This window comes from Rutidosis leptorrhynchoides, chromosome 2, assembly GCF_046630445.1.
Source record: "Rutidosis leptorrhynchoides isolate AG116_Rl617_1_P2 chromosome 2, CSIRO_AGI_Rlap_v1, whole genome shotgun sequence".
In the NCBI taxonomy this organism is placed as follows: Eukaryota; Viridiplantae; Streptophyta; class Magnoliopsida; order Asterales; family Asteraceae; genus Rutidosis; species Rutidosis leptorrhynchoides.
The window spans coordinates 941,612-951,708 of NC_092334.1; positions in this window are offsets into that span (position 1 = coordinate 941,612).

A 10,097-nucleotide genomic window follows, 5' to 3' on the forward strand; every position below is an offset into this window, starting at 1 on the left:
AGTATCAGATTCTGGATTTTATTGGCCTACCATATTTCAAGATGCACATAAATTACTTCGATCATGTGATGCATGCCAACGAGGAGGAAATCTCTCAAAACGTGATGAGATGCCCCGTCAAAATATTCAAGTATGTGAAATATTTGATGTGTGGGGTATTGATTTTATGGGACCATTTCCTTCTTCCGAAAGAAACCAATACATCCTTGTAGCAGTTGATTACGTTTCTAAATGGGCTGAAGCAAAAGCTCTTCCCACTAATGGCTCGCGAGTAGTAGTTGACTTTCTTAAAAAATTATTTTGTCGATTTGGTTTTTCTAAAGCTTTAATTAGTGACCGTGGAACCCATTTCACTAATCAACTACTTGAAAGAGTTCTTAAAAGATATGGTGTTAACAATCATTTTTCTACAGCTTATAACCCTCAAACGAGTGGTCAGGTTAAAAATACTAATCGATGATTGAAAAAAATACTCGAACGAACAGTTGAAAATAACCCAAAACTTTGGTCTCGAAAATTAGATAATGCATTATGGGCTTTCCAAACTGCTTACAAAACTCCTATAGGAACTACTCCTTTTAAGTTGGTTTATGGAAAAGCTTGTCATCTACCCGTTGAAATTGAACATCGCGCGTATTGGGCTTTAAAACAACCTAACTTAGATCCTAAAGAGACAAAAAAAACATAGATTAATTCAACTAAACCAACTTGATGAACTTAGACTTTCGGCTTATGAAAACTCAATAACTTATAAAGAGAAAACGAAAAAAATTGCACGATGCACGAATTAAAAATCTTAAAGTATTTCAACTAGGGGATAAAGTCTTAATTTTCCAATCAAAATATAAATTTTCTCCTGAAAAGTTAAAGTCTAGGTGGATAGGTCCTTTCATAGTTAAGCAATCTTTCTCCACTTGATATGTTGAATTATATAATAAAAGGGGTGAAACGTTTAAAGTAAATGGTCATAGATTGAAAATCTACTTTGAAAAAGATGCATTACTTGGAGAGGAAGTAATTTCCCTTAGCCCAATTAAAACTTAAACTTTATGACTTTAAATACTGTAGAGTTTTGTAGAATACTTGTAATTTATTTTTTTATTTTAAAAATTGAAAATTTTAAATAAAGTCGTCGGCTTGTGCTACTGAAGCCGCCGGCCTGGTAAAATCAGAAAAAGCTGCACGCTGTCATTCATTTAAGGCTTTTTGATCAACGAATCCGCCGGCTTGACTTTGAAGCCGCCGGCTTTGCATTCCAGACAGTTTTTAACCCTAAACCGCCCCATTTCTTCAGTTTTACACTCACAACTATTCAAAAACGCTCTCAAGAAGAAAATTTGCTATTTGCTTAATCCAACTTGTAATTGCTCATGGCTGATAGGGTAAGTTTCGATTTTTAAAACTTTACATTATTTTCCTTTTAATTTCTGCAAACCTTGCCATGACTGCTATGAAAATCATGAAGCCGTCGGCAACAAGATGAAGCCGCCGGCCTCATCCTCCTGATTCTTTGATGAATTTTTAATGATTAGTTAATCGCTAAGTTATGAATTTATATAGCATGTATGTTTATATATGTTGGATCTGTTTGATTGATGTTAATGAATGTTGAAAAACCCTAAAATTTGGAAACTAGTATAAAGCCGCCGGCTTGATAGTGAGACCGCCAACATCATCATAAAATTATTCAATTTGAAAATTATGCTGATTAAACAGGTTTCTGGAAAATTTTGTGAAAAGTGTTTATGCAGGTTATGAAGCCGCCGGCCTGGCATAATGAACTCGCCAGCTTCGTTTGGCTGTTGTTTTATTTTTCTAATGTTTATCTGGATTGTGATAAAACAGAGAGTTAAGAACAGGGAGGAGCGTGAGGAGACTGAAATTTTTATTAACTGGCAGCTTTACATGAGTGGTTGAGGTTTCCTCGAGATGATGACAGGTTTGACACTATGGCACACAGGCTCAAAAGAATGCTGCGTCAGGAGATGTTGGCTCCTTATACGATTGATTGGTCTGTGCTCCATTCGGATGGTTTGTTTAATACTTATAGGGAGATGCTTCAGACTAATTATTTGGTACCCCTAGCTAAAGGGGGAGGGATGAGTGTAGTGTTTGAAGATTGGTTCAACTTTTTTATCAGTCAGGAGACCATTTACCCTAGCTTAGTTTATGAGCTGCTTGCTTCTGTTGTTTTTTCCCGTCACATTCAGAGAGCTACGGATTCCTCGTTCTTTAGATTTCGTTTGGGTGGACGTGAGCAGTCCATGAGCATGGTTGGTATTGCTCGAGCTTTGGGTATCTGTGGGGAGCGTGTTGATGAGACTTGGTTTGAGGGTTATTTGATGAGTGCTACTAGACAGGGACAATCGGAAACTGGTGAGGGTTTTTGATGTTATGCGAGGTGTATATGAAATAGCTTATATTTTACTAGGAAAAACTATTAAATACGATACAATTTTACACAAGATATTTATTTATTTATAGAATGGATATACCTAAACCTTGCTACAACACTTATAGGCAGTGTACCTAATCGTACAGTAGTGTAGTTTTTAGTAAGTCCGGTTCGTTCCACAGGGAATCTTTTAAACAAAGCTTAACGCTATATTAGTTTTATTTTATAAAAATACAAATATATATATATAAGTAATATTATTATTATAAAGGGGGGGTTTTTACCGTTTAATGACCGGTTTGTCGATTTTAAAACTTAGTCGCAGTTAAAACCTAATGTAAAATATTAAATAAATAAAAGACTTAATTTAAAGCGTAAAGTAAATAACGATAATGAAATTGCAATAAATAAAAGTGCGATAAAATAAAATTGCGATAATTAAAAAGTACGATAATTAAAAGTGCAATTAAATACAATAACAATAAATAAAAAGTACAATAATTAGAAGTGCAATTAAATATAAAATAAAGGAAATTAAATATGAAATAAAAGAATTATGCTTATTTAAACTTCCGTAATCATGATGTTTGACGTGTTGATTTTAGTTTTATGCCCATGGGTTAATTGTCCTTTATCCTGGATTATTTAATATGTCCGTCTGGTTTTTGTCCATAACAGTCCATCAGTCATAAATATAAAGTGCGAGTATCCTCGTCAAATTATCCTTATACCCGAAGTCAAATATTCCAACTAATTAGGGACTTAAACTGTAACAAGATTTTAATACTTTGTTTAATAATTACACCAGGTTATCGACTACGTGTAACCCAAGGTTTTAATACTTTGTTATCAATTATGCCAAGTGTCCTTGTACATAATTTCACCCCTGTTTTAATAATTCTAGTGACTATTAATCCATTCCCGTGTCCGGTAAAATGAACGATTATTCGTACATATAAATACCCTGCACATCGTGTCCGATCGAGTGTATATGGTTATTTATAGGTACATCTAATTGTAAATCTTTATATTAAAATTAACAAACTATCATTTAGTTAAACAAATATAAAGCTCATTAATAGCCCATAGTCTAATTTTCACAAGTGTCGTTCTTTTGTCCAAACTCCAATTATGGTACAAAGCCCAATTACCCAATTTTAGTATTTTTAGACCAACATCATGATTACTTTGGTATTAAATAAGCATAATAATAACTTAGCTACGAGACATTAAATTAAAAAGGTTTAACATAACTTACAATGATTAAAAATAGCGTAGCGTTACACGGACAGAATTTCGACTTACACCCTTACAACATTCGCTAACATACCCTTATTATTATTAATTAAAATTAAAATTAAAATATAAATTATATATATACGTTTACATATAGATAGAGAGATTGATGGATTTTTGATATATAAAACGTTCAGAATGCGCGAGCTTTTATAGGCATTTTTGTCCAGGACAGCTCCGCGAGTTGCGGCATTTTTGCACTACAAACTCCGCGAGTCGCGGAGTTCGTAAATCCACCTCACACAAGTTTGGATCCTAGTCTGCCGACGGTTTTAATATATAAATATAATATATATATAATTTATATAATTAATTATATATTATATTATATTTATATACATAGTTAACTTGTAATTTTTAGTCCGTTGCGTCGAGCGTTGAGAGTTGACTCTGGTCCCGGTTCCGGATTTTTGAACGTCCTTGCGTACAATTTAATATCTTGTACTTTACGTTTTGAATCTTGTACTCTTGTAATTCTGAGACGTTTCTTATCAATAATTGGAACCTCTTTGATTGTATTTTATACTTTTGAGCTTTTTGGTCGTTTGCATCTTCAATTCGTCAAATCTGTCTTTTGTCTTCACCTTTTAATATTTAAACGAATATCACTTGTAAATAGAACAATTTTCAACTAAAATCTTGTCTTTCTTGAGAAATATTGCTATGAAATATGTGTTCATTTTTAGCATTATCAATATTCCCACACTTAAGCGTTGCTTGTCCTCAAGCAATATAGTCTTGAAATAAAAATACTTGAATCACTTCTTTATTCTTCACACTTTGTACATCAGTGATTTCAATACGGCGGTATGAACAATGATAGTAACGATGTGGTTTACAGTCTCACATGACTATAAAAATTTAGATCCTTTAGGAAATTGGATCTTTATGAAAACATTTGATCTTCTGAAAATTCATGCTAGATTTTACCCTAGACAAGTTTTCTGATTTGATCCACCATCGGTGTTGCAAAATATATTTGTGGATCAATATTTTGGCTAAAACTTTTAGGCTCGTGTAATCCACTGCTATCCCTGTATCGGAAAGCACACATCCAGTTTACTTGTTCCGTATATTACATTTCGGTAAACTACCGTTCGGTTGTAAAGGAAAGCGTTGAACAAGCAACTGTTAAGGCAATGTCCCCTGACATGCTTTTAATTATGGTCTATAACGTGTCGGATGCAATTACTATCCTTGGTAGGAGCAATAGTAAAGCTCACCCTTATAATTTGTCAGTTTGGCACAAGGTCCTGTCTTTGACCATGCTATGCAACCACCGTTCTTACGGTTGACACCCGATTTGGTTCAGGTGACCTAATGAATTCCAGGTGAATTCCTAGGATTTTACGTTCAATGGTAATGAACGCATTGAAAATGGGTTTTCAGAACACAAATCGGTTTGTAATTTTGATCAAAATATTTTCTCGTTCAAGCTCGAGTTTAGATATCATTGAATTCCATGAGTTTGAATTCTCAATCTTTAAGGTCAATCTCAAGGATTGAGTAATATCAGTCTTAAAAGCTGATTTTTGATCTTTAAAGGAGATTATCCTTTCTGGGGGTCTGATTCATTAGTCTTATCAAGCTAATTTGCACGTTGCCTGTGAAGACCCGTCCTAATCCATCCGGATGAAGTCCATATCGATTATAAACGATTCACAACAGTTGATTACATCGCGAGGTACTTGACCTCTATATGATACATTTTACAAACATTGCATTCGTTTTTGAAAAGACAAACTTTCATTACATCGAAAGTTGACAGCCATGCATACCATTTCATAATATATCCAACTATAATTGACTTGATAATAATCTTGATGAACTCGACGACTCGAATGCAACGTATTTTGAAATATGCCATGAATGACTCCAAGTAATATCTATAAAATGAGCAAATACACAGCGGAAGATTTCTTTCGTACCTGAGAATAAACATGCTTTAAAGTGTCAACCAAAAGGTAGGTGAGTTCATTAGTTTAACTTAAACAATCGTTTCCATCATTTTAATAGACCACAAGATTTCAGATTTTCATTTCTCATAAACATACGTCCCATGCATAGAGACAAAAATATCATTCATATGGATTGAACACCTGGTAACCGACATTAACAATATGCATATATAAGAATATCCCCATCATTCCGGGATCCTCCTTCGGACATGATATAAATTTCGAAGTACTAAAACATCCGGTACTTTGGATGGGGCTTGTTGGGCCAGATAGATCTATCTTTAGGATTGACGTCAATTAGGGTGTCTATTCCCTAATTCTTAGATTACCAGACTTAATAAAAAGGGGCATATTCGACTTCGATAATCCAACCATAGAATGTAGTTTCACGTACTTGTGTCAATTTCGTAAAACAGTTATAAAAGTTGCGCATGTATTCTCAGCCCAAAAATATAAAGGGTAAAAAGGCAAATGAAACTCACGATACTGTATTTTGTAGTAAAAATACATATGACGTCATTGAACAATGCAGGGTTGGCCTCGGATTCACGAACCTATATCAATTGTGTATATATTAATACGTATAATGTAAGTTACAAAATTTCATTTATTAATATGTATTATTTATATATTATAGTTTTGTAGAATTTATTCTAACCTTTATTTTAAAACGTATACTTATATTATATTTTAAGTTATATTTTATATATATATCGATTTTATGTATATATATCTATAATGATTTACGTTTATATAAATAGTGACATTAATATATTTATATACATATATTTGTGGTTAGTATTGTATTTATGAAATTTTATTAGTTTGTTATGTGAATTATTAATACAATCCTAGTATATACCATAAGTATATATATAGTGTACAAAAGATTTATTTGTTAAAATAATAATTTAGATAATAATGATTTACTAATAATAATAATAATTTTATTAATAATGATAATACTAATAGCAAAAAAAATGAAAATGATAACTGTTAATGATACTAATAATAATAACTCTAAAATAATATTAATACTAATACCATACTTATGTTAATAATAAGGGTTCTAATATTTATAAAATGATAAATGATAATCATAATAATACTAGTAAATATTAATGATGATACTGATAAATATGATATTATTAATTGTAAATGTACTGATGATACTATTATTTATAAACCGGTACAAATTCTAATATTGATGATAATAATATATTTTTATTTCCTTCATAATAATAATAATGATAATCATAAACATAATCATAATCCTAATGATGATAAAATACTAAAATGATAAGTTTATTACTAATAATAATATTATTAATACCTATCATAATAATAATAGTAATGTCTATAATACTTTCAAATATGATAACAAGTATGATACTAATAATAACAATAACAATAACAATCAAAACAATCACAATAATAATAATAATACTAATAATAATTAATATATAATAACAATAATAAAATTAGAAAAGAAAACTACCTCACATGAAAAGAGTTTCAAAAAGAAAAAAAAAGAAACTACCGTCCTCTGGACTCGATCTCGTGACCACATGCTCACACGCAAACACTCTCGACCATCCCACCAATTCTGATTCTCTGTACTAATATCGAACTTAAATTTTATATATAAACTATTTTTCTTCTATTCCTCTTCTTCTCCACAAGTCTCATGGATTCAACAAAACATCAATAACCAAAAAAAAAAAAAAATTGGGGTTCCCTTTAAAGCTTCAAAACATTACAGAAAAAAAAATAATTTGGGTTCTAAAATAAAAAAAATATACTAAAGGCCTACTGCAGCGTCGGTTCTTGGAACAAAAAAAAATTGATTTCGTAATAGATAACATTATAGATAATGTTTATAACACGAAATAGTTTTCTAAACATGTATAAAAACTACTGGAATCGTCAATTTGATCAGAAACATATACACGAACGCGAATTTGTCTCAAGAACAATTGTTGACTTTTTTTAAACTAAACTTTGACTTCAAAATTCAAGATCGATATAAAGATTTGAGAGTTGAGATTTTGCAGATAGATTCAAAGAAATATTTCTAACCTTTCTGCATTTTTAGATTTTGAAACTTTATTCGAAATTGAATTAAGAGAAGAAAAAAAATTGGAGCGTGCAGAGAAGAAGAAAAAAAAATATCGCTGTGCTCTTTAATCCCATTGGATTTCCTTTTTATTTGATTTGCAATTATACATAATCATGTTGTAATAATAGAGATCGGTTGATAAAAAATGGAGAAAATGTCAACACAGGTTCACGAGTTGGGAGCAGGAAAGAAACAAAAAAAATAATAATAATAGAGATAAAGGATACAGAGGTCACGCGTATAATATAGATCCCTACTGTTTTTTTTTAATTAATAATAATAATATATAATAACAATACTATTAATATCTAATAATATTAATAAAATTAATAATAATGATAAATATAATATTAATGATAATAATAATTGTAAAAATGATAATAATAATAATAATAATAATAATAATAATACCATACTAATTATGATAATATTAATATTTTATCGATAATAATAATATTAGTAATAATAATCTAATATATACATCCAATTTCATCTTTATATGATATAAAGTGATATTATGAATACAAATATTGATATTTGACGATACAAATAACATTACTACAACAACTATATTTGTATTTAAATTTAATTTATTAATATCATTTATTATTATGTAATATTTAATAATTATGTAATATGTATTGTAACATATACTGAATATTATATATTTATGCATTTTAATATAAATATATTATAATATTTATTTACATACTAATTATATTATACTTATGTATGTAATTATGAAAAATATAAATGTTTTATATATGTAAGTATTATATATATTTATTAAAATAGTACATTATTTCATCATAGATATATTATAAATTTCTACATATACATAATATAATAATTATGTATAAAATCATATATATATATATATAGTTATATTTATGTATATATGTATACTACCATATATATAAAATCATGTTTTAAATGTTGAGTAGATGATTAATTATGTATATTAAACAATTAACTACAAAGTATAACATTGTACATTTAATATTTTAATAACGTTGGTAAAATATGTTTGAATCATTTATATACAATATACTATATATATTCAAAATGAAAATCTTTAGTTATTAAATGTTATCTTTTATAATAACAAAATTACTTAATAGTTCATTAATACTAATATAATTAGTTTTATATATAATTATTTATATTTACATTCTTAGTTACAATTAAAGGTTCGTGAATCGTCGGAAATAGTTAAAGGTCAAATGTTATCATGAAATAGTTCAAACATAATGAGACTCGGTTTAATAGACTTTGCTTATCGAGTCGAATCATATAAGATTATGTTTAAATTTGGTCAGAAATTCCCGGGTCATCACAGTACCTACCCGTTAAAGAAATTTCGTCCCGAAATTTGAGTGAGGTCGTCATAGCTAACAATAAATATGTTTTCCTGACGAATATGAGTTGATAACTTGAGTTTTATCATCATTGAGTAATATGGATAAAAATAATTCGATTATTCTAAGAGTGCGAATGAAGCTATTCACAAAAGGATGAAATGAGAAACAAAGATTTGTTTTTAACTTTTGACGTAGTCAGGTTTGAATTTAGAAAATAAGACGCGTCTTAACTTTTGACATTGCCTTGGTTGAATTCCGGAATTTAAGGGATTTAAAGAAAATCTTGAAGATCTATAAAATCTTACTCTTCGGGATTTATGGAAATTAAGATCTCTTTAATTAAATACGGTGATCTGCCCCGATTACTACGTCTGATATTTCCAGTATAAATTAAGCTCTTCCTTTCCATTATTCTCACCATTCTTATACTTTCTTTCTTAGTTCATACATCCAAAAGATTCTGAAAATGATTAATCCAGTTCTGATCCTTGTCCTCATCCTTACTATCGCAACAATCATTCTCCTTTTCCAACTTCCACCAGAGGAATCTGCTTTCTTCTACTTCGCCCTCGGGATTATAATGTTTTTAATTCTCCCGTGTCTTTATGTTGCGATAAACATTGATATACACGGTTTGTAATTTATGTGTTGTTATCGGACTTTATATTCTCCCTTATATTTCAAAGCTCTATGCTTTTGTTTTCTCTTCCCGACTTCAAGTCAAGCGAATAATGGTCCAGAATTTATAGATATAGAGTTTCGAATGATTATAATGTTCTAAGCATGAAGGAACGTGATAGCACGATTTGATTTTCAAATTTATCAACATCACGGAAGATAGAACCATCAAGAATATATTTTCTTGATTTATTACGGAGTTAAGTAGGATGAAAGAGTTATGTAACATGGCACATGATGACGTTATGATCTGTGAATCATCACGTTTCATTTAGAAACTCAGCATGACT